General features: G+C 36.1%; 1 long non-coding RNA gene across 1 annotated transcript in view; it reads right to left on the bottom strand.

Moving 5' to 3' along the window:
- Positions 1 to 1658: 1658 nt before the first annotated feature.
- LOC103099105 (uncharacterized) overlaps positions 1659 to 26413 on the bottom strand; it is a 50437-nt gene continuing 25682 nt past the window's right edge. Inside the window, exons 2-3 of the long non-coding RNA XR_008916626.1 lie at positions 13887 to 13972; positions 1659 to 6363 (exon numbers count right to left, since the gene is read on the bottom strand). This is a non-coding gene — a long non-coding RNA (uncharacterized LOC103099105). The remainder of the gene's footprint in view (positions 6364 to 13886; positions 13973 to 26413) is intronic.

Raw genomic sequence — 26413 nt, 5'->3', positions numbered from 1 at the left:
CAGAACTGATAATGCAAATTAAATGGATGTTGACCTACTTGCACTTACTAAGTATTTTTTTCTGCTGCTTAGTGCAAGATAAGCAAAACATTAAAGGGTTTATACTGCATGTGTCACGGTGAAACCTGAATTGTCTGATGGAACTGTGTTTAAATGTCATCGTGGTGCCACTCGATTCTTGGGGTTAGAGCGTTCCCAGAGTTTCACAGTACCCTTATAACCTAGTCTTCTTGTGCTCAAAACTTTTCCTTTTTTTCCTTCCGAGCAAAACTTTTGGAACATAGTTTCGGTCCAGATGTCTATTTACTAGTGTGCCTCCTGCCACAGAGACAGGAAGTAACCATTTGGATTTATAAGTCAGGGCCATGATCTGCTGTATACATCACAGGGCCATTAGCTTTATGAGCTTTTATGAACACATTTTGGCAACTGGATTCCTCTATCCATTCCTCAAACGTGTATTTTAATCTGTGACCTGCTTGGTTTTTGAGAGTCTCTATTTTCTCCTCTTACCCTCCTCATCAAACTGCTAATTTTAAAAATCTAATAGCTTTCACAAAGTCTTAGCAAAGGATCTGATTAATCAAAAACAGGTGCATGTTATGTTGATGGAAGATATGAGGGAGAGAGTTTGCTAGTTGCAAATAGTACTATTGAGCTATCATTATTATTTTTTCTTGTAGGTCACTGAGTGAATGTGTTAAAATACCGTTAAACTCCTGATTGAAAAGCACTGGCTTTGTTGTCAGAGGTTCAAATTCTGATGCTACTACTTGTCTTTTTTGGTTTTCTAAGCCTCAGTTTCCTCATCTGTAGAATCAGAAGGGCTTAATTAGATGATCCTATATTGTTAGAAATTCTTGAACCCCTAAAACTACATTACCCCAAATTCCTTTCTATATTACTTAGACTCCTTTCCCCTTTTTCTGCATGCCCCTGTTATACGATTGTATTTAAGTTGGCTGTGACTCCTCCCTCGCTCTCTCTCTTCTTCCTTGTCAAATTAGGCAGGTTTATTTTAGTGTTTTTTTATTTTAATAAATTTTATAAATATAATACTTGAATTACTGAATATTAATTTTAATCTTCACAATCCCTAAAGCCCCTTTCAGCTATCTACATATGCTGAATTCATAAACTTCCAATGCTTTGTATTTTGTTGACTATTTTGGACCTGACCTTTCACTGGTATAAGAACTCTCAATGAGGAAATTCCTTCCACCAGTGCAGAAAGATGGACAATTGTTCCGCAACTCAGTCTCAGAGTGTTGCCTGAGGCACTGAGAAGTTAAGTGACTTGCTCAGGATTACATTTATGGACCCGATCCACAATTTGGCCTCTTACCTCAATCTTCTTGATTCTGAGATTGTCTCTCTGCCTAGTACATCAGTGGTGTCAAACTCAAATAGAAATAGGGACCATTAAATAGTATATAAGGATTTGTTTTGTTCATTTTTCTCAATTACATTTTAATTTAGTTTAGGTGACATCCCAGAGTGTTATAATATTCTGATATAAGTTTAAATTCCATGGGTTTAGTCATATTCAGTACTTTTATTTAATTTTTAAAAATTAATTTATTTAGTCAATTTAGAATATTATTCCTTGGTTACCAGAATCATATTTCCCTCCCTCCCCTCCCCCCATCCTTCCCACAGCCAACGTGCAATTTCACTGGGTATTACATATGACCTTGATCAGAACCTATTTCCATGTTGTTGGTGTTTGCATTAGGATGTTCATTTAGAGTCTACATCCCCAGCCATATCCCCTTGATCCATGTATTTAAGCAGTTATTTTTCTTCTGTGTTTCTACTCCCACAGCTTTCCTCTGGATGTGGATAGTGTTCTTTCTCATAGGTCCCTCCGAGTTGTTCAGGATCACTGCATTGCCACTAATGGAGAAGCCATTACATTCGATTGTACCACAGTGTATCAGTCTCTGTGTACAATGTTTTCCTGGTTCTGCTCCTTTCACTCTGCATCACTTCCTGGAGGTTGTTCCAGACTCCATGGAATTCTTCTACTTTATTATTCCTTTGAGCACAATAATATTCCAACACCAACATATACCACAATTTGTTCAGCCATTACCCAATTTATTTTCCAATTTTTTGTCACCACAAAGAGCACAGCTATGAATATTCTTGTGCAAGTCTTTTTCCTTATGATCTCTTTGGGGTGCAAACCCAGCAGTGCTATGGCTGGATCAAAGGGAGACAGTCTTTCAGCACCCTTTGGGCATAGTTCTAAATTGCCCTCCATAATGCAACCATTATGGATCAATTCACAACTCCATCAGCAATGCATTAATGTCCCTACTTTGCCACATCCCTTCCAGCATTCATTACTTTCCTTTGCTGTCATGTTAGCCATTCTGCTAGGTGTGAGGTGATACCTCAGGGTTGTTTTGATTTGCATCTCTCTGATTTTAAGATATTTAGAACACTTTTCCATGTGCTTATTAATAGTTTTGATTTCTTTAACTGAAAATTGCTTATTCATGTCCCTTGCCCATTTATCAATCTGAACATGGCTTGATTTTTTGTACAATTGATTTAGCTCTTTATAAATGTGAGTAATTAGACCTTTGTCAGAGGTTTTTGTTATGAAGATTGTTTCCCAATTTGTTGCTTCCCTTCTAATTTTGGTTGCATTGGTTTTGTTTGTACAAGAACTTTTTAATTTGATGTAATAAAAATTATTGATTTTACATTTTGTGATTTTTTTCTAGCTCTTGCTTGGTTTTAAAGTCTTTCCCTTCCCAAAGATCTGACATGTATACTCTTCTGTGTTCACCTAATTTGCTTATAGTTTCATTCTTTATATTCAGGTCATTCACCCATTCTGAGTTTATCTTGGTGTAGGGTGTGAGATGTTGATCCAAATCTAATCTCTCCCATACTGTCTTCCAATTTTCCCAGCAGTTTTTTTTCAAATAGTGGGTTTTGGTCCCCAAAGCTGGGATCTTTGGGCTTATCATAGACTGTCTTGCTGAGGTCACTTACCCCAAGTCTATCCCACTGGCCCTCCTCTCTGTCTCTAAGCCAGTACCAAATTGTTTTTATGACCACTGCTTTATAGTATATTTTGAGATCTGGGACTGCAAGGCCTCCTTCCTTTGCATTTTTTTTCATTATTTCCCTGGATATCCTTGATCTTTTGTTCTTCCAAATGAACTTTGTTATGGTATTTTCTAATTCAGTAAAAAAGTTTTTGGTAGTTTAAAGGGTACGGCACTAAATAAGTAAATTAATTTGGGTAGGATTGTAATTTTTTTATGTTAGCTAGTCCTATCAATGAGCAGTCAATGTCTTCATCTGACGATTTTTAATTTCTTCACTTTCTGTTTTTTTTAAATTTGTATGCCCAATTAATTGACCTCATATTTAGTGCTTTAAAAGTAAAAAAAAAGTAGACATTCATTTTAGTACAGGATAGTGTAAACCTTAAAATTACACAGACTTATGAATGTTAAAAATTTTACCTCACATTTGAGGAATCCTCCAATTACCTACTTGAAATAATTCCCTACCAGATAGTGAGAATTCTACTTGAATGTGAAAACTCCTTGCTATGGGAGGACCTCTATTCCACCCATACTTAAGAATGCTTTAGGGCAGAAAACTCCTTGCTAAACAATGAAAGTACTTGAAAACCATACTTATAAAGGAAAGGAGTTCTTTGAGCCATGCCTATTTTTGGAATTGATACAATGGGATGCTAGGTGTCTATAAAGGTGGGGCAACTTGTAAACTACTTAGACCTAAAAGGTGAAAAATTACTCAGAGGTTTTCTCTTAATGAAATTAGTCGACACAGCAGCATTTTTTTTCTGACTTACTAAAGAGATTAATCTACTCAGCTGTGAATTCAAAATGGGCTGTCTTTTGGAAAACATCTACAGTGATTGGTAGATGGAAGAACTTAGGGGAGGTGACATAGGAGATATTTCCCTTAAAAATAACAGCTCAGAGAAGAGCTGGGGGTCATTCTGAAACATTCAGATTGAGGAGGACTCATTCTGAAACATTCAGATTGAGGAAGGACTGATTATGAAACATTCAGATGGAGGAGGGAGCTGGTGAAAGCAGCTGAGATGATGCTGGCCTGGTGTCACTAGAATTCTTGCTTAGGCAGACCTTGTGGTGAGTGTTAAAAGACTGACTGACTGATCTCTCTCTCTTAAGACTCAGGTCTAGGCCATGTTGGCTTAAGGCCCTTCATACTTATTTCCTTTTTCTCTCTTTCTCTCTTTTCTTTAATTCCACATTTGTATTAATTAAAATCTCTATAAAACCCAGTTGACTTGGGTATTTGAATAATTGGGAATATTTCCCTGGCAACCTCCTTATATTTGATTTAAAAACCAAGACACTGTAGTGAAACATATTTTCTGCGGTCAAATTTACTCACCGTCTCCTATATCTATCACAATTTATATCTTCCACTATTTTAATCACTACAGTTTATAGGCTTCACTATTTTAAATCTCACAATAGTGGAAAGAGGGCTGGTTTGCAGTCAGAGGACCTGGTTCAAATCCCACTTCTGCCATTGATGATCTTGGGGAGTTTAGACAAGTCAGTTAACTCTTTGGATCTCAGTCTCCTCCTTTAAAAAATGAGAAGTCTAGAGTAGAACTGTAAGGCCCCCATCAGCTTTTGAATATTTGATCACATAACTGTTTTCTTGAGATTAAATAAAAGATTTTCTGGAGATCATGCTATGATATTTCACGTTTGGCTAGACCAGTGTGTAAATAGCAATCCTTCCTACAGTGGCTAATGTAGGAAGCCCTTCAGTTTGTGACTGTAGCTCATGGCTAGAGAAATCATCATTCATTATCATTTTGTGACAGTGTATAATGCTTTAGTTCAGAGTCACTCCTTTTTGTTTAGCTGTTTGATAAACTGGTCTGTCTGATACATTGCTTGCATGAAACATAGAACTTTGAGCACATACTCTGTAGTTCCATCATTCAATCTTACTCTTTATGACTCCATGGGCCATAACATGCCAACTCTGTTCATGGGATTTTCTTGGGAAAGATATGAGTGGTTTGCCATTTCCTTCTCCAGTGGGAATAAGACAAGTAGAGGTTGAATGATTTGTCCAGGGTCACATAGCTAGTAACTGTCTGAGACCAGATTTAAACTTAGGTCTTTCTGACTACAGGTCCATCATTCTATCAATACTTTAAAATAGGGTTTTTTTCTTCTTTGACATTATAGAGTTATAGGTTTAGTAATAGGATCACTCAAAGAGAAATTAGTAGTTTAATGTTTTTTCTCTTATATTACCAAATTTTTTTTAAAATGATGAGAATGTTTTACAGCTCCTCAAAGAGTTTATTAGTGTGCCTGTCTTCCCATAATCCCTTGAACACATTCTCAGTGCTCTAGTCTGATTAGTTTATTTGTTCTTCCTGAAACATGACTTGTGCTTTTCTGTTTCCATTTCCTTCTTCATAATCCAGAGATGGAAACATGGAGAGAGCGTGGGTCCTCACAACTCTCAATATAGTAAGCGGGAGAAGCCTTGATTGAATAATGGGGTTTCTTTTTACAGAAAAAAATTTAAACCCATACATGCCATCTTAGAACTGATAATATATATATATAGGAACCAAGGCAGAAGAACTGTAAGGACTAGGTTATTGGGGTTAAGTGACTGGCCCAGGGTCACCAGCTAGGAAATAGCTAAGGCCAAATTTGAATCCAAGATTTCCCATCTGCAAGATTGCCTTTTTATTCATTGAGCCACCTAGCTGTCCCAGTGAAGGAGTTCTTAAAAGAGGAATCAGGCAGCAAAAGAATTCCTGAACTTGGCTTCCTGGACACAAAAGGAATTCTACTGGAATTCCTAACTCAAGACCATTGTAGAGAAGAGGAAGAACCACCAGGTAGCCCTTGAGCTGAAATAAAGGCAAAGAGCAGAGCCACAATTTGGAGGAGCATGTCTGAAGTCTGAACTCTCCCTCCATTGTTAGCCATGATTCAGCCATTCATCACCTGGGGTGTTCACACCTTCCACAAGGACATCTTCTGAGTCAGCTCAAGGTCTCTACCTTTAACTTTGTTAAGATGACTCTGTGAATACATATATGTCTATTACACATTCATAACATATATCAATATCTATGTTATATTTAATGTAATTATACATATATAATATATATTACACACATAACTTACATTTTACATCAGTCAATCCATTAATAGTTATTCATTAAGTTCATATATCACCATATAAGAGTGTCTAATCTCCGATGATTCTCATTTGGATCAAAGAAGAACTAGACTTCTGGGTTTAGCTGCAGTTCCATAGAGAATCATGAAGGCAAAGTTTTGGATGGAAATTCTAGGTAGAAAGGACAAAAAAAGAAAAGACACAGTTTGTTTTGACTAGAATTTTCTATATACTCTCATGCATCAAATCATTTAAATTTATATCTCTCCAATTTTTAGTGACTATTCAATTAGCTTTTCCAACACATATATAATGCATATATGGAAATGTAAGTGTATATATGTACATATAAATTTACATATGTAATAGGTGTGTATATGTTAGAGAGAAAGGGACAGAGGAGACATATATGAGGCTCGTATTCAAGACATAACCAGAGGATAAGGATTAGGGAAGTTTTCCAGCTTATCTTAGAAAAACAAAGTTTAAATGGGGATATGATTGAACTATAACAAATCATGGATTTGCTCCATGAAGGCAGATTTGTACACCAAATGTTATTATAAGGGAAAGAAGATACATATTTTGAAATTGGAGAATAGATATAGTTTTAGAATAAATAAGATAAATTGCTATCTTGTTTTGTAGGTACTAGACGTATAAAGCCTGGCAATTCAAAGAAGTGGAAAAAGCAGAATATATAAATAAACTTAAGAAGGATTTTGATAAATTTATGAGAGACCTAGCTATACCTGATTACTAAAGAGGAGCTCTTCTTGGGTTCTATCCCTGACCTTTAGATGTCATCATAAAAGAAAAACCAATATTTTGCAAAACTTCTCATAGCACAATTGCCAGAGATATAATCATGACTCATATGGAAACTGTTCTGACCTAGTAATTTTTTAATTTTAATTTTTGTAACTTACTTATTGTCAATTTACTTTTACAAGAAAAATACAACTCATTGGTTTCTATTACCTTTAATACTACTTATTACCTAACACCGTTGATAGTTTTCCTCTAGTCAACTTTATGCCTAGATAGAGAGGATACCCTTTCAGTGGGGGAAACCTGAACCTAATCATCCGTGTAGCTTCTTCTAATTCAGACATATGAGAACATAGTGGGACATAGAGGCATATGAGAGCATAAGATGCCTTTGCCATAAAGTATTGGATTCATGATTCCATTGAAGGTTGTGAGGATGGTGAGGAAAATAATAACAATAGTGAGGTCTGCATAGGACCATGAAACATTTACCTATTAACAACCATTTGTGAGTATTTCACATGTGCTCAGCATGACACTAGGTACAATAGAGAATGATGAGTTATAGGACCTCGTTCCTGTCCTCAAGGCACATAGAGAGTTGGGCAGACAAGGATAATACATGATGAAGCAACTAGAAGACAATACAGGGCAGTATATAATTATAAAAGAACTTGAATCAATCAACAAACATTTTTGGATCGCTTTTATAGCCTTTGTCTACCTCTAATGCCTTATTATACCATGGCGGTAAGCATGAATCTCGTGAAGTAGACGATTCATTCTGTCAGATCCTATTTAATTAGAAAGATTTCAAATATGCATCAGAGTATTGATTGTGTATCTGTCATCTGAGAACTCCTAGTTAACTGGGAAAATCTACTCACTAGAGACAGCTTGGTGGCACAATGGGTAGAATACTGGTCTTGATTCAGGAAGACCTGAGTTCAAATCTACTTTCAGACTCTTAGCATTTATGTGACTCTGGGCAAATCATTTGATCAATGACTGCTTCAGATTCCTTAACTCTAAAATAGGGATCATTGTACTCACCTTCTGGGACTGTTGTGAAGATTGAATAAAAATAATATTTGTCGAGCATTTAGCACTGTGTGTGGTATATAGAAGGCACTTAAATATTTATTCCCTTGCCATTATCTTAAGAAACTTTTGGCCATAGCAATATACAAGAGATTAGGAGTTTTTAATCTGGGTCAAATGGAGTATTCAATCTGATGCAATTATAGATCATTCAGTGTATAAAAGCCTTATATAAGCAGAGTTGCTTAAAGTTTAGGAGTCTTGTTGTTAGCCACATAGACTTATTAAAAGCAGGAATTTTGAACAAAGAATAAAGGTGGAAGGCAATGTCTCTACATAACTCCATCTAAAGGTTTTTTCCTTTAATTACCTGATCCCTTTCATTTGCATAGAAGATCAAAATAGTCTTGTGATTTTGAAAACCAAAAGGTCTCAAACCCAGATATCACTCTGGTTTATTGAAAAAGAAAAGTCCACTCATGGTTCAAGGAAAAACCCAGGGAGAATTGTATGGACCAATGCAGAGTGAAGTACACAGAACTAGAACAATTTATGTTGCAACAGCAATAATATAAAGGTAATCAACTTTGAAAGTCATAGTAACTTTGATCAATACAATGACTAACCATAATTCCAAGGATTCATGATGAAATTTACTATCCTTCTCTACACAGAAAACTGATAAACTCAAGATTAAAGATGGAAGCATAGTTTCTTCTAGTTCTTTCTTTTTATTGATTTTGGGAGGGAACATGGCTAATACAGAAACTGCATGCATATTTGTAATGAGTTCTATTTTTCTCACCTCCTTAACTAATAGGAAGAGGGAAATGGTAGGAGAAGGGAGAGAAGAGAGAGAATTTGGTACTGAAAAAAAAATAAAAATTGAAAAGTATGTAAAGAAAAGTAAAAAAAGTTCAAAGGGGGCTTAAACAATCAGGGAAGGGTTGTTTGAAATTTAATGTATATATTTTTTAAAAATAAAGAAAAGACCATTAAAATAAGTTTGAAGGTGCAGAATCTGCCTACAGGAATTAAATGGAAGTTGCAAGGAATTTCTAACCTTAAGTTGTATTTTTGTGTAGGATAATAGTTTGCTATTCAGCATCAGATACAGAAGATGAAAAGATAGATTAAATGCCTTAAAACACTACTGACATTATTGGCTGCTGCATATTTCGAAAGGGCTTGACTTTTGGAAGTGAAGGCTCTCTTTTTAAGAAAGGAACCCCAAAATTGCCATGCTCAGGAAACTGAAAGATTTTCGTCTCCTTATGGAAAGAAAAATATTTGAAAATTTTTCTTTGTCTTATCCTGGCTGTAGCAGTCCAGCCCATAGGTATTGTGGAGAGACAAGGATTGTGAGTGAGCACATGGCCATTCTGTGCATGGCAATGAACTCTATTCCCAGCATGGCTGAAGTTAGGGCGCAAAACCTTGCTTCCCTTTGTCTCACTCACCTGAGGATAATAACCCCACCTTCACCTTGTCATAATTTGCAATTATCCAATGGCAATACACATTGTAACTCATCTATATGTATTGAGGCATCATGTAACTTATCAATATGTATTGAGTTCATTTGCGTATCAAAGAGAATAAAAGGTAGGAACACAGCCAGCTCCGCCCACTTTGAGGACATCCACAGGTTTGCCCTACAGACCAACTTCTCCCCTTTCTCTTTCCTCTTTTTCTTTCCTGAGGCCTGGCCTTTCAGTCAGGTCTCTCTCTTTGCCTCTCTCTCTGTCTCTCTCTTTTCCAATGCTAATACCTAGCATTGTCTAACTCTTTCAGTTATCTCTCTCCCTACTGATCTAGTATTATCCTCTGACCACTGCAGTGTTGAATTGGGATCACTGGATGGGAATAGCCTTAAAAGTAATGTCCAGTGGTCGGAGCATGGCTGTGGCTCCCAAATATTAATAATAATTGATTATTGACTCATTACTCATATCTCAAAGGTTGGCTCTTTCACGCCCTTCGTGGGATTCAAAAACTTCTATCCCTCTTCTATTTTCCTACCATAAAGCTTCTCGCTGGCCGGGAGGCTTTACTGGCTGAGTGGATTACTTGCTTTTCTAGATGAACTGAAACTTAAACCTCTGGGCTCTCAGGCAAACAAGACACCAATGTCCACTTTTTCACATATAAAAAAAGAGGCAGTCTTCAATGGAGAACTCCAGCTGAAATCAAAAGTTGAAAGGTAAAAGCAACCATGTTATCAATGGAGCCACAACCACAGGGCCAGCAGACTACCACTCAGTAAGAACTATAAAATAATATGAGAAGGGCAGACCCTTTGGAAGCACTATGATGACAACACCAAAATTCATCACTGACTACATAGCATCTATGGGATAAGCTAATCACACATGTTCCTTTTGCATTCTCTTTGAGCATGTTCAATCGTCCCAGGAGGAGATTATTCTATTTCTGTTTTTCTTATTATGCGATTTAATTAAGTGTCTTAGATTTGAATTCATATGTTCTTACTGTCTAGAAAAAAAATAAAAATATGGGTGGAGGCTCATGAACTATGGCTTTCTGTGGGTGAAAACTATAGAGTAATTTGAACTTGATCCCACTTTTGGGGGAGTTCCATGACGTGGGAGGGTCATGTGCATATAATTACCCTCATGACAAGCAATCTCTATGTCATTCAAAAAGCAGAATGATAACCAGAATTATCTTCTTAGTTTTCTTGATTAAGAAGAAAATAAAGTTGAAAATCACAAATGAAGTCAATGATGTAGTAGTGTTAGGATTAAAACTATTTTAGCCTCTGGGTTTAAGATCCTGATCATTCTGATAATAAGCAAGCATACCCAAGTCCTATTCTTGTTAGGAACTTTATTACTCCCATCTCTTGCATTTTTATTGATAGTAAAGATGAAATAGAAAAAAGGAGGATGATGAGCCAATGATTCATGCTGATGTTTGCCAAAGCACAAGTAAATACTTTACTCAATGATGTTAGTTTGAATGTGTTTAGGCACTTTGTGCCTGCATATGTCTAGAAGGGTCAAAAACATTAGTGACATAAATTTGATGTTCCAGCAAAATTTTCCAGATGTTTCCAAATATTTAAATCTGGGCAAAGATACAAACTTTTTGAACAGAAGTTAAAACTGAAGCTTTTAAAAAGCAATTTATAAATTAGTTACAAAAATCTATGAATCTAATTCACCATTAAGGAGCCACAGGTGCTATTTCTGAGAAACTCTATGTGCTTAAATATCATTGGTAAAAATACTAATTTGTGAGGAAAAAAAATACTAATTTGTGAATCAGTTGTGGTCCACAGAATATTTTAGATGTCAATGAGGATAATGACACTTGAGTCATAATCTCAATATGTATGTAAGAACCTTGAGCTAAGTGAACAAAGAAACCAGTATAATTTATCCAGGATAAAACTTAAGTAGACCTCAAACTGTAATAGCTTATTAAAATGGGAAATGTTATTTCGTAGAATTAATTCTAAGGTGTAAATCAGGAGCCTTAGAGGTCATCCAGTCCAACTGCTTTGTTTGCAAATTATTAAAGAGCCCCAGAAAGATGAGGTGACTTGTCTAAGGTCACACAACTAGTTAGTCATAGGGCTTGAATTAAAACCCAGGTCTCCTGATTCCTAGGCAATATTCTTTCCTTTACTCTTTGCCAAAGCATGGACAATACTTTATTCAGTGATGTTAGTTTTGAATATTTAGAGAAACTCTTTATGCCTGCATATATCTAGAAGGGTCACATTAGTGAAACAAATTTGATGTTCCAGCAAAAGCTAGATGTTTCCAACAAAATTTCCCAGCAAATGATGGCTTTCTGAAGGTGTAGCCAGAAGGGCTTTCTGAAGGTGTAGCCAGAAGTTAAAAGGTATTATGTGGGTATCTTTCTTGATTCATTTGTGTCATCAAATCCTATTGAATCTTCTTTGAAATATCTTTTGTTTATGCCTATTCTTTCTTACTATTAACATTCTAGTCCAGGTCACCCTGACCCTATTATTTTTCTCTTCCAATCCCTGTTGAGGATTGTTTTCTAAAATAATCTTCCTGAAACACCATATTCATCACATCATAACTTTGTTCAAAAATCTTAATGTATTTCTGTTGCCTACAGGAAAAATCTTTGCAAGGTTTCCCATAATCTTTCACCAAATGCCATGCCCATTCTTACCTCCTACTATTTCTCAATATAAATCTTACAATTTAACCAGGACAGCTTCCTTATCCTCCCCACCCACCTATCCCCAACCCCCATGCTTATTTTGCTTATATTCTTGGTATCATTATGTTCTAATATCTGGAATGCTTTCTACCTATCTATATCCTTTCCTTTCAGAACTCATCTCAGGTCCCATATCTACCATGAAGTCTTCTCTTATCACTGCAACTCACATTAATTTCTCTTTCCTCTGAATTCCTATGGAACTTATTGTCTGTTCTTATTTTATTATTTTAGCCCTTACTTTTGCTCTGTATTTAACTGTCTCACATGCATATGCCTTGTCTCTCAAAATAGATTGTAAACGCCTTGAAAGCAGAGAATATGTATTTTCCTTTTTTATTTATAGGAATTTAGAATTGAAAAGGACTTTAGAGATCATTTAATTTAATACCATTTTTGCAGATTAGTAAATTGAGGTAGGTAAATATTTAACATTGAATCTTGAATGATTTTGAAAATTTTAGTAATTTTGATCAACACAGTGACCAATTATTATTCCAGAGGAGTCATTATGAAACATGCTACCCACTTCTTACTAGGTGATGGACTTACAATATGTATATATATATATATATATATATATATACATATATATATAATTATATATCCACTTTCACACACATATCAATATCACAATATCACAATCAATGTGGAAATATGTTTTACTTGACTATATATGTTAGTAACAGATTTTGGTTTTCTCATTTTCTCATTAGGAGTGACGGTAGCGAATGGGAGAGAAAGTAGTCCTGAGAATGAAATAAAATTTAATTTTTAAAAAAAACCCTTTAATGTTAAAGGGAATTGACTAAAATCATATAAGTAATAAGAGGGCAGAGTCAGAGTTAAAACCAAGATCTTTTTGGAAACTTTGGGTACTCTTGAATATCCAATATTTTCCCTATGTATTGCCTTGCATTCCATAGTACTGAGAACATAGAAGGACTAAAAAATCACATACACACATATTTAATGAGACTGAAAGAGCAATTAAAATCTTACATCTTTATAAAATTTGTAGTTTTTTAGGTTCTATATTTGAAATCATTACTGCATGAATGTGATACAACAGAAAACAGTCTTATTTCTGAGGATGATGTTCCTATCTCCTTTGGGAAGTGATCAGGGAGCAGCCAATGGAATGAAGGGAAAGAATAAAGAGGACTCAGATTTACTGTTGACAAGCAGCATTCATCTGGGCCATTAGGTAATAATGGATCCTTCTATGATATAGACAAAAGGATTTCCACCAAGCTTTTGCCCTCTGCAGGATACACTCCAACTTTCTCCTATCATGATTTTTAATCCTCAACATTCTCCTGAGTTTGAGAACCTTCTCACCAACTACCTGGTTGGACATCTCTTAGACATCCCATAGGCATCACAAACTCAAATATCCAAAATAGAATTCATTATCTTTTCCCCTCTCCTATAATCATCTCTCTTCTAAACTTCCCTATTTTTGTCTAGGACATGTTCACCCTTTCAGTCACCCAGGTTCACAATCTCAGAGTCACCCATGACTTTTCCTTTTTCACCTCCCAAATGTACTTAGTTACTGCATTTTATCAGTCTTACCTCCACAATAGCTCTTATCTATCCCCTTTTCTTCACTCTCACAGCTGTTAACACAGGTCTAGACCTTCATTACTTACCTAGATTCTTGTGATAATCTCTTAATTGGATTCCATGCTTCAAGTCACTCCTCTCTCAACTCCATCCTCCAAAAAGCTGACAGATCCTAAAGAAAGAGGTATATCCATATCACTTTGTTGTTCAAATGTATTCAGTGATTCCCTAGTACCTTTTATATAAAACAAATTTCTCAGCTTCACATTTAAAGCCCACCAAAATTAAACTCCCATCTATCTTTTCAGGCTTATTTTTTATTATTCCTCTTTATTCACTCTGTGTTTTAGCCAGACCAGCTTATTCCCTATTCCTTTAACTCAGTGTTTCATCTCTCATTTCTGTACCTTTGTGCCTCAATCCCTTTGTACCCCAGTTCCTTTGTACCTCAATCCCTTTGTCAAGGTTCAGCTCAGAAGCTGCATTTGGATCCCTTTCTGATCAGCCCTTTCCTCCTGGCCTTTCCTCTCCTTTCTCATATTATTTTGTATTTTACTCATTGATACAGTCACTACACCCCCAACCCCACAATGTGCTTGCTTTCCAGTAGAATGCAAGATCATTACAAATAATATTTGATTAATTAGATTATTGTAACTCTAACACCTAACAGTGCTTTTTATATAGAAGTGGTTGCTTTTAAAAAATATTTTGTTTTCCCAATTAAATGTAATAACAATTTTTTGACATACATTGTCTCAAATTATAAGATTGAAATTGTCTCCCTTTGTCTCCTCTCACTGAGATGATAAGAAGTTTGATCTGTGCTAAACATGGACATCATGTAAATGATATATTTCTATATTGATCATTGTTGTGAAAGAATATGCATATAGAATGAAAACACAAATAAAATAAATTGAAAAATAGTATATTTTGATCATCATTCATACTCTAACAATCCTTTCTCTGGAGGTGGTTTGCATTCTTTGCCCAAGTCCCTCAGAACTGTCTTGGATCATTGTGTTACTGAGAATAGCTAAATCTTCCATAGTTGATCCTTGTATTGCTATTACTATGCACAATGTTCTCTTTGTTCTGCTTCTTTCACTCTGCATCAGTACATGTAAGTCTTTCCAGGTTTTTCTTGAAATCATCCTGCTCATCATTTCTTATAGAGCAATAGTATTCCATCACAATCATATACCACAATTTGTTCAACCATTCCCTAATTGATTGATATGCCCTCAATTTCTACTTCTTTGACACCAAAAAGAGCTGCTACAATAATTATGTACAAATAGGTCATTTTCCCTATTTTTTTTATCTCTTTGGGATACAGACCTTGTAGTGGTATTACTGGATCAAATGATATGCACACTTTTAAAGCTTTTTGAGTATAGTTCCAAATTGATTGAATCAGTTTACAACAATGCATTAGTATCCCAATTATGCCATTGTCCCTCCAACATTTATTCCTTTCCTTTACTGTCATATTGTCCAATATGATAGGTGTAATGAGGTATCTCAAAATTATTTTAATTTCATTTCTCTAATCAATAGTGATTTAGAACATTTTTTCATATATTTTTCATGTAGCCTTAATTTTTTCATATGAAAACTGTCTATTCACATCCCTTGACTATTTGTTAATTTGAGAATGACTTTTTTCTTATAAATTTGATTCAGGTCTATATATCTGAGAAACAAGGCCTCTGTCAGGGAAAATGGTTATAATATTTTCCCCCAAATTTGTTGTTTCCCTTCGAATCTTGGTTAAATCAGTTTTGTTTTTATAACCCCTTAAATTTAAAATAATCAAAATGATTAATTTTACACCTTGTAATGCTTCCTATCTCTTGCTTGGTCATAAATGTAGTTGTTGAGAGGCCATGGATTCAAATTTGACCTCAGACACTTGCTAGTTGTGTGGCCTTGGGCAGGTCATTTGCCTAGCCCTTATGATCCTTCTTCCTTGAAATTGATACTTATATCAATTCTAGAACAGAAGGTAAGGGTTTAAAACAATCAATAAACATTTATAAAGGGCCCGCTATGTACCCTGCTGCATCCTGTGCTAAGCACTAGGGAAACAAAGAGGCAAAAGATAGTCTCTGCCTTCAAGGAACTTAAAATCTAATGTTTGCTAAATGTTGTTGAATTGGGATGGAACTTTAATTGGGACTTTAAGTCTCAAGAGGATCCAATTAGAGAAAGAGAAGAAGGTTTGCATTTAGAAAAATGGCAAAGGCACAAAGGCAGATGAGCACTTGGCATACTGGACAGATCCTCACATCAGATAAGATGTAGTTGAAGGTTATCTAATTGGGAGGTAGGGGGCGATAAATGTGGAAAGAGGCCAGATTATGTAGCCTTGAACTCCTAGTAAGAGAAGTTGAGATTTGCTATCATGACTATAGAAGATTTTTGAGTGAGTGGTGAAGGGTGGAGAGGGTGGAATATGCATTGTGAAAGCTGTATTTAAAGAAGATTTTTCTGATATTTGTAAACAGAAGGTATTGGAGAGGAGATCATGGCAGGTGAAAAGAAGTTCCCAAACTATCCTTAATAAGAAATATTTAATATTTTATTTTTCTAATTACATGAAAAACATTAGTTTAAAAAAATTTTTGAGTTCCAGATTCTTTCCATCCTTCTCCCTGCCTCATTAAGAAGAAAAGCAATTTGATATAGGTTATTCATATACAGTCATATAAAATATAAAACTGCCTTTAAGATAAAAAATTATTACTGTACAGTCCAGAAGCAAAGAGCTAACAATATGTTGCACACTTTTCAAAGTTGTGGTGCACTAGAGTACTTGATATAAAGAATTGAATCAGGTTTTATGGGATCTGAGTTTGAAGTCTAGCACTATTGTTTCCCCAAACAGGTGATCCTGGACAAGTCATTTCACTTCCTTGAACCTTAGTTTCCTCATCTAAAATAGGAGGGATCCTTGAAGGTCCCTTCTAGATTTAATTCTATAATCATTTAAAGCAGGATTTCCCCCCCTAAAATTACTATTGTAGTTTGTACTTATTACTAATGATATCACCATAGAGCGATGTCTCAATTAACACAACATTTAGGAACAGAGTTTCTTTATAATGACATGAGCCACATTAAAGACATCACAAAACAAAAAAAAAATCATAAATCATGTGAAGCAATGTTGGCGGGGGACATATGACTCAATAGTAATTTTCTTGCCAAACTGTGGAAAGCAGACTCTGGGCAGTTTGTATTGCTATTTACTTGCTGTCTGTGTGAAGTTGCAGTTGGAACTCTTCCCTGGCTGATTAAAACTTGTCTTTCCTGATTCTGATGTCTGAAATAAAGAGCCTAGTGGCTTGAGATAGAAACCTCTAGCACTGAGCTGAAGACAACCCAAAAGTTCCTTGTTCCTTACTTGCCTGGAATCCTCTGTTTATGGTCCAGCTCTGTATAAACTTCCACTTGCTGAAAAGTATTTCCTTCCAGGTCTTCTGAGAAATACATCATTAGTTTGTTCCTGAAGTTGTCCCTGGGATCTAGCTGCTTACATTCACCAATGCTTTGTCTCTATTTAGCCATCCCATCTTCTTTCTCTTTGCCTTTTCACTTGCTACTTCTCAAACTTGGAATCTACTTCATGTTTACCTATGTGTCTCAGAATCCCTGGTTTCCTAAATGACTCAACTCAATTGCTACCTGTAGTATTCCCTGATTCCTCCCAACTTCTAGTTCTTTCCCTCTCAAAACTACCTTGTATTCATTTGTAAATATTATATAAATACTTATATATACATATATAAATATGTGTGTGTGTCAATGTTGTCTCTGCAATTAGAATGTAAGCCTCTTGAGGGAGGGAAAATTTCACTTTTGTCTTTGGAATGCAAATGCTTAAAATAGTGTTGTTTTGTTGAGTTGTGTCTGACTCTTCGTGACCCCATTTGGTGTTTTCTTGGCAGAGATTACAGAATGGTTTGCCATTTCTTTCTCCAGCTCATTTTGTAGATTAGCAAACTGAGGTAAATAGGGTTAAGTGACTTGCCCATGGTCATATAACTAATAAGTGTCTGAAACCAGAGTTGAACTCAGATCTTCCTGACTCCAGGCCCTGCACTCTATCTATTGAATCTCCTGGCTGCCACTGAAAATTATACCCGAGTGTCTAATAAATGCTTATTGATTGAGTAAGACTAAATATCAAGGCTTTTTAAAACTCTCATTTAGACCTTTTACAGTACAGTATTAGAATTTACTACTGATTCTTATATGTACAAAGCGACACAGGACAAAAATGCCTTCTTGCAAGGCTTTTAATTTGAATGTGCATAGCTAAAGATTGGACTGATCCCAGGCAAAACTATGGAGTCACTGAAAAAAAAAAACAACTGTTCAGGTTTAGTCTTCAGGCTCCATTTTCTATTTTCTATTCCTTACCATTTCCCCAACTTTCACTGTGGCTGCTCATCTCTTTTCCCCAGGTCTCACAATAAACATAGGAAAATACATTGCCTCTTAAACTTTTCTTGAGGATCACTAATTTCTCCTGGAAGAGTCACTTCTCCTGTCTTGGCCTCAGTCCACTCATCTGTAAACTGAAGGCATTGGATCAGAGGGTCTCAGAAGTAATCTTTATCTATGAAGCTATCATCTTTTCTTTGCCTCTGTGAACTAGAGGCTTCACAACTTTAATTGCTTCCCTATGCTCCAAGATTCTTTGATATGGAATTGGTTTCAAGCACATTTGATATTTTTTTCAGCATTTAATCATGTTTTCATATCCAAACTCCACCCTTTTCTGATGTCCTGGATAACATTGTTGTTGTTCAACTTCTAATGAAGCTTCTGGCAATGAAGTCTACTTGCTACCCTTTGAAAGTATCCTCATCAATGAAAGAAGTATCACTGCAGGATGCGATTTTTCAAACCCTTACCTTCTCTCTTAGAAATGATATAATGTATTGATTCTAAGGCAGAAGAGCAGTAAGGGCTAGGCAATGGGGATTAAGTGATTTGTCCAGGGTCGTGCAGCTAGGAAGTATCTGAGGCCAAATTTGAACCTAGAACCCCCTGACTCTAGGTGGGCTCTCAATCCAGTGAGCCATCTAGCTGTTCCACCCTCCATAGTATAATTTTTATGTTAGTATTGGCATAAGTGAAACATGGTATGACATAAGGATAGAATGTTAGACTTAGAATCAGGAAGACTTCAAATCTTGCCTTTTACTGTTACTGGCTATGTTACCCTCACTACTCAATAAATTCTAATGACTCCCTATTACTTCTAATATCAAATACAAAATGCTCTTTCTGGCTTTTTAAATACCATTCTATAACTTGGCCTCTTCTGATATTTCCATTCTTCTTATACTTTATGCCCTCTAAGATCTATTGACTTCTTTATGGTTCCTTGCACAAGACATTTCATCTCACAACTCACTGCCTTTTTCACTGGCTGTCTTCAATGCCTTGGGTGTTTACTCTCTTAGTTTCCCTAGTTTTTACCACCTGTAGATATTTTCTGGCTTTATTCAAGCTCTAGCTAAAACCTTGTCAACATGACTTGGTCACAGCTCCTTGGTACTTCAGAAAACTCTCTAAAACTATAAGTTATAGATGAATTTCCCTCCACTGGGGAGTGAGTTCTCAATCCAGTAAAAGCATAGATCCTGCATCTTGATAGCATACGCATGCCTATTTTAAATAGATTTTGCTGGGAGCCATTAAAGACCACACTGTTTGACACAGTCCAAGTAGAAACTGGGGACTGCAAAGCAGCCCCCAGGAAGGATGGAAACACCCACTGAAACCCCCCTAATTTTCCTTATTAGCATCCCCTTATTATTGGAATTGCTATGATTATTATTCTTACTTAGGCCCAGGAAAAATAGATGTGAGCAAAATGCTTACAGGGTTAATACAGATGTTCCACTCTCTCCCCCTTAGGATATTACCAGGAGAGCCCACTTACAAAATTGAAGCTAAGGATTCTTATATGCCCACTTAGATAGGAGCCTCTTTTCTAGGCATAAAAACTTCTGGCAAATCTGTGCTCTGAATTCCCTAACCTATATCTGGGTCATGTTGATTCTACCCACTGATCATGCCCTTAGCAACAATGTTTCACTGACTAAGTCCCTAGGCTTCCTGTCTGTTGTTAGGGTCCATGGAAACATGTATGCTGAGAATGAAACTGTGTGCCAAGTATATGTGTGATCATGAGGGTATAAAATAAAGCCAGGCCTCAGCCAAGGCAGAGCAGTTTATCCTGTGAAACCTGTGCTGTGGTTTGAATGCAAAAGCTGTGTCCCATCCATCATTTCGCCAACACCATCCCACCTCCAAGACCCCATCCCCTGTGGGAGGCTGACCCACCCCACAGCAACTGGTGCCTGGGACCAGGGACTCTTGGCTAGGTACGTCCCCCTCCTCCAGATAGAAAAAGGCCCCCCAGAACAAAAGGCTCTCTCCAGTTTCAGATGGTTAGGATCCCACCCAGGGTATTGCAGACCCCTGTAAGTGAGTACAGGTAAGGAGGGGTGGGTTAATTCAGAACTTTTGAGAAATTAAAAAGGAAAGGGGCACAGTGAATCAAAAGAAAGAAAAGGGGAGCAAAAGTAAGAAAAGCAAATAAGCCGCAGTTGGCTAAGTTCTTGGACTTCATTCAAATTTGTAGTACTTGGGTTGACTTGCAAACTTGGGAATGAATTGGACTCTATTTAAAAACCTAACAAAGGACCAGAGCAGGTTCCCATTGAGACATTTTCCTTGTGGTCACTCTTCAGAGATACTTTAGACCCCACCCATGAGGCTATTCATCTTGGGCAGACCTTTTCTAACCTGTCTGCCATGGAGAAAACACCCCTATCATCTGGGCAGAAATTCAAGACTGAAGTCTTTAAGACTCCAGGGTCAAACCTAGATCCTGACAAGGAGAGACTTCCCCCTGGAGAACAGGCTGTATTAGAAGGTGAGGCAGCTAAGTATAACTATCCCCAGGTTAGGAAGCCACCAGCAGCTCCTCCTCCTCCTCACTCACCTTCTCTGAGGAATTTTCTTCCACTTGGGAAAGGAAGGAGAGGATGGACAGAGGTAAGAGGTCCTCCTTTTTCACCTTCATGACTCTGGGATCCTTGGTTCTAGCAGGGAGGTTCCCCTCTTTCAATTCCTTGTCACCCAAGTTTTCAAATGCTTACACTCAAGGTTTGTGAGCCAAAACTTTTCTTCTCTTCTCACATCTAAGAGACAGTATCTTGGAAAGAGCAAGTTAGATTATTCATTCCTTCTCCCCCTTTTCTTCCTCAAGATCTTGAGTAAACACCTTAATTCTTAAAATCATGCTTCCCTTAGTCTGTGTTTAATATCTGTTTTGTGCATCTCTATGTGTGTCCATGTTAATAAGTCCTGTCTGTGTCTTCCTAATTGGGCATTCACAATTTATGATCAGTCCTCCCAAAAGGAGGTAATTAATTTTGACCTTTAAAATTGACAAAGTGTTCCATAAATCTTACTTTTTCTTCTTTTGGGAAGGGCCCCCCAAGAAAAGAAAAAGGGATTGATTTGGAACACACAAAGGGAAATTTTATCTCATAAATTGGCTATTCTCTAAGATTTAATAATAAAGACATATATGTAACTTTGGAAAATTGCTAGTTAGTCTGAAAATGTACCATGATATAGTGTGATTTTATGGTGATAATTGTATATCAATCAAAGGTAAAATGTTAGCAAAATTCGATTCTGCACAATACCTATACTAGAGAATTGTTTATTGTCACTAAGAAACTTCAGAAGTATTTGAATATAATTAATAGCCAGCTTCACACCAAGAGGGAATCTTTCCTTTTCAAAGGCAAAAAACCATATGGTTTAATATTAATGTGCAAAATCCAGTCAGACAAAGGTTATGGTGTATGTTGTGGAGAATTTTTTTTCAATCTTTTTTAAGATTGAAATTTGGGGTTTTATATGGGATGTCTTTTAATTACATGTACTACATATTAGTACTGAGATCTTAGAAAGTTTAATTTGAAAATCTATATATATATGTGAATTTGCATAGGTATTAAGAATTTGGTGTGTGGCTAAAATTGGAATTCTTAATCAATGTACTTGAGTGTACTGAGAAATTTTTATTTATTCAAATATAATCTGTTATAATGTCATAATAGATACATGCAAAATTTGTATGAAGTTGTGCTGTGAAGAAAATTCAATTTTATGCAAACTATGTATAATGCTATTGGCAAAGGAAATTCAACCAGTCCAGAAATCAAATAAGATTCATTATTAGGCTAATAAATATAAGTAGATAGTCACTTCTCCCCTATTTATAGTAAGAGTAATAGAGACAGAAAATGAAGGTTGTATTCTGCTTGGAATAGAAGTTTGAAAGGAAAACTGGAATCTTAAGGAAACATTGTTAGGGAACTTTAATCAAAGTCAATCTGGAAGTGAAGTTTTAATTAATACATTGGGAGTGAATTAATATTAAGATTTTAAAAAACATGTAACTTAAGTGTTAAATTGAAAAGAAAAGAAAAATGTTTTATCCCTCAGCAAAGTACCTTTACTGGGAAAATAGCCAAGTGCAGTCATGCAGCCACTGTCTTGGACCTTTTCCAAAAATAAGCTAACCCCTTTCTCAGGCACAGGAAAGAGATCAAAGTGCTTGCAATTACCTAACATTTATATTAAAGGACCAATAAAGCAAAACATCTTAAACAGGTAAAAATTCTCAGTTACCTCATCTAAATTTTAGAGATACAATTTGAAAGTCCTGAAAAATTAATTGACAGCTAGAATAGATTTTGATCTGACAATAAGATATTAACAGGAATTTCAAGAGCCTATTTGAGCATGCCCAAGTACCATAATTTCTTTATATGACTATTAAGTAAAAAAATATGAGCTTTTCTAGAAACAAAAACAACACAACAACAACAACAATAAAAAAGGGTCTTTTACTTGAAATGGTACAATTTGGCTATGTGATAAAATTTACAAAGTCCAAACTACAAATTCAGAATTCTAAAGAAGCTCAGGTTAAAGAACAGATTTCCCCCTTAATCACAGCAATTGATATGCTAAAGTTAGTTAAACCTAATTAATAATACAATATATGAATAATTGGATCAATTGTTTAAGATGCAAATGAGAATATATCAGAATTAAAAGATTCATGACTTAATTGGCTAGGATAAAATTTTTGAGAAAATTTATACAGCTACATATCAGTCTTTTTTCCTGTGGATGCTTCTGTGTGGGCCATGATGTGTCCATGGTGTGGATTTGGGACAGCATTTTGAGAAGTTGAGTGTGTTGACCCCTCAAAGGAGATTGTTTGAAGTTGCTATGATACAAACTTGAGGAAATCATTCCCTCGCTCCCCTTTCTTTTCTTTCTCCTCTCAACTAGAGTGAAACTGTACTGGCTGACAACCGGAAACAGGTTTTTTGATTACAAATAATTTCATTGGTTACTGGAAAAGGGACTCCATTATCCATCTACATATATGGCAATCCACATATAATTTTGAAAACAAAGATCCCATGATTTCAAAACACTACTATTAAAGATTTTAATTTAATTTTTGAGTTAACCTATCTCATCATACACACACCTTTTCTCCTGTTACAGTAAGTTACCAGTTACCCCTCCCTTTTTCTACTGCAATAAAAAGGATTCTTAGAGAGCACTAAAAAATTCTATCACAAATTTAAACACATTTTAAGTGACATGTACATAAATAAAGCTTTTATGTAGCAAAGTTAATAAGAACCTTACACTTATTTGAGGTAAATATATAAACATGCAAGCTACCTATTTTCAAATTCTGATAATGATTGAAATTGGAAATGGGTGAAAATTCTTGTCCTTTAAGAAGTAAATAACCACACATATTATACTTTGTCTTTATTGATATCTGATGCTTAGTCTATGCATGTATATTTCTAAACAAGATATTTTCCCTTATATTTTTGAGATTCTGATGAGCCTACAATTAAATGTCAAAGTATAATTTAGCTATTTACTAGGGATGTATAATCAAAAATTTTAAGTTAAAGGTTGGGACCTTTAGGACATGTCCTCACCATGACTCCCACTCCAACAAAGAGTTACACAATACACCCCAGCAGGAAAGCAATGAAGAGACTGCAGATACAGAGGGACTGTGTTATGACAACAACCCAGAATGCTCTACCAACTTGGGAACAAATCAAGACACCTGCAGTCCAAGCACAAGCAGGAATTTTCACCTCCTGATTGCACTGCTGCCTTCAATTGACTCTGATTTTCTTGGTGGTCCTACAGATGCGTTATGTTATCCCCATGACTCTTAGAATTTCTTGTTCAGGATGTATTTTAACCAATTGTTTTAATCCCCTCACTGTATTTGTTGTTGAACAATATTTAGACATTTATACCCCACAATTGATTTCCTATAGTTTAAGTCACTTTAAGCTTACAGCCCTATCAACTTCCACTGCAGTCATTGCTCAAGAAGTCCACACTGCACAATAGTCATCATCCATAACTAGGTTCTACCCTACATCAAGCCCAAGATGAATTGAAGTCACTCCAATTAAAAATCAAAAAAGGGGGAGATGCCGGGACACATCAAAGACCACACTGTTTGACAGGGTCCACATGGAAACCAGGGACTGCAAAGCAAGCCCCAGGAAGGATGGAAACACCCACTGAAACTGAAACCCCCCAAGTGACTTTCCTTATTAACATCCCCTGTGGGAGGCTGCCCCCCCCACAGCAAGATTTAACCATTTCAGTTTTATTCTTTAGAACATATTATTAATATCTGCATATTTAATGGATATAGTCTTATCTGTATCATCTACTTTTGTCTGATTCAGCTGGTTGGTATTACTTTTCCATTTTGTCTTCCAATTGTCAGTAAAACATCTGGAGTATGTTAGGTGATATTCTATGGCCAGGTCTATATAGTATTATAGAATTAGGTATATAATCTAGGAGAATTTGTTTTGCCAAACAAGTTTGTATCATTTCAAGGTCTAACTTTCAAGGTCTCATCTCTTACATCTTAGAGCTCTGTTCTGTATGTATTCAAATTTTTATTTGTATATTATAATGTTTATATTTAGCCCTGGCATTAAATGGAATCATTATAATGCAATCAGTCTGGTTTTCTACAAACCTATGGATCATAGCTGTACAAAACTTGTATGTAGAGGAAAACCCTTCAAGAAATGAATACAGAAGGGGCAGTGAGAAACTCCAGATGGGTCTGGGTCTCATTTTCTTCACTGAAGAAATGACAAAAGAAATGTCTCTCTTCATTAATTTTAGAGGCAGAATGCTCTGTTTATGGAGCCAGTAAAAGTCATAAGAAAATGGACCAAGTTAGAAATTTCAGAGGTTCATCTGATCCTTCACTGTCTAGCTGCCCCACCATGCCTGAATCAGATTAAAATATAATTGGGAAATATTTGACAAATCAAATTTAAGATGCAATAGAACAAAAATAATATTAATATATGGTTTTCTAAGTAAATATGTGTGCTTCAATGATTCTTATGTGCAGTTGAGTGGCCTGTGCTTCTATTTGAAACCACTATTTAGAACTACTGTTCTAAATGACTTCCATTGTTTTAAGAAAGCATACATTAGATTGAAAACTATCTTTCCAAAACTTTCATCCATTGCTCCTACTACTACTTTCTAGGGACCTGTGATGTATGTTAATCTCCTTTTATAAGCTATCATATGCCTTTTCCTACTCCCACAATTCTTCTCTTCTCTAGGATAAGCATTCCCAGTTTCTTCAGCTGATCCTCATATGAACTGTTCTCCAATTCCTTCACCATCTTTGTTAGCCTCCTCTGGATATACTCTAGACCAGTGCTGACAAAGTATCAGTGCCTAGCCAGCATAGGGGAGCTGATCCATTCCCCCTCTTCTCAGCACCTGAGGACAATTTTTGCATGCCCCATGCCTCTGTCTGGTCATCCAAAGTGAGTACTTCCTCCCTCCGCTCTCTGGGGTAATGCAGTGGGGCTCATAGGCAGCTCAAAGTTGAAGTTTGGGCACACAAACATGAGAACATTCACCAATACTGCTCTAGACCATCAATACCCCTCAAGAATTGGGTTCCTAGAACTTGGCACAATACTCTAGATTTAGTTAAATCAAGAAACAATTCAGGCTTACTATTAGCCAACTCTGGACACTATAATACTAATAGTACAGACTAAAATACAATTCGCTTTTAAAGATTTAACTCATCATATTGTTAATTCGTATTGGGCTTGTGGTCTAATAAGAACCTTTAGGTCTTTTTCTTCCCATAAACCACTTCCTCCTCATCCTCTCTATTCAGTTGAATTTTTTGAGGTGAGAGACTTCATATTTAGTCCTATTAAATTTCAATGCATTTTCTTCAATCTATCATGTATTGGTTTCAAGGGGGTTAAGTGACTTGCCCAGGATCACAGAGATAGGAAGTGTCTGAGGCCAAATTTTAACCCAGGATCTCCCATTTCTGGGCCTGACTCTCAATCCACTGAGCCTCCTAGCTGCCCCTATATCCACAAATTTTAATAATGATGCCACCTATGCTTACATTCAAATGGTTGCTAAAAAA

Source organism: Monodelphis domestica, chromosome 2 (assembly GCF_027887165.1).
Source record: "Monodelphis domestica isolate mMonDom1 chromosome 2, mMonDom1.pri, whole genome shotgun sequence".
In the NCBI taxonomy this organism is placed as follows: Eukaryota; Metazoa; Chordata; class Mammalia; order Didelphimorphia; family Didelphidae; genus Monodelphis; species Monodelphis domestica.
The sequence above is the reverse complement of the archived record's forward strand: the minus strand, read 5'-3'. Positions and strand labels throughout refer to the sequence as shown.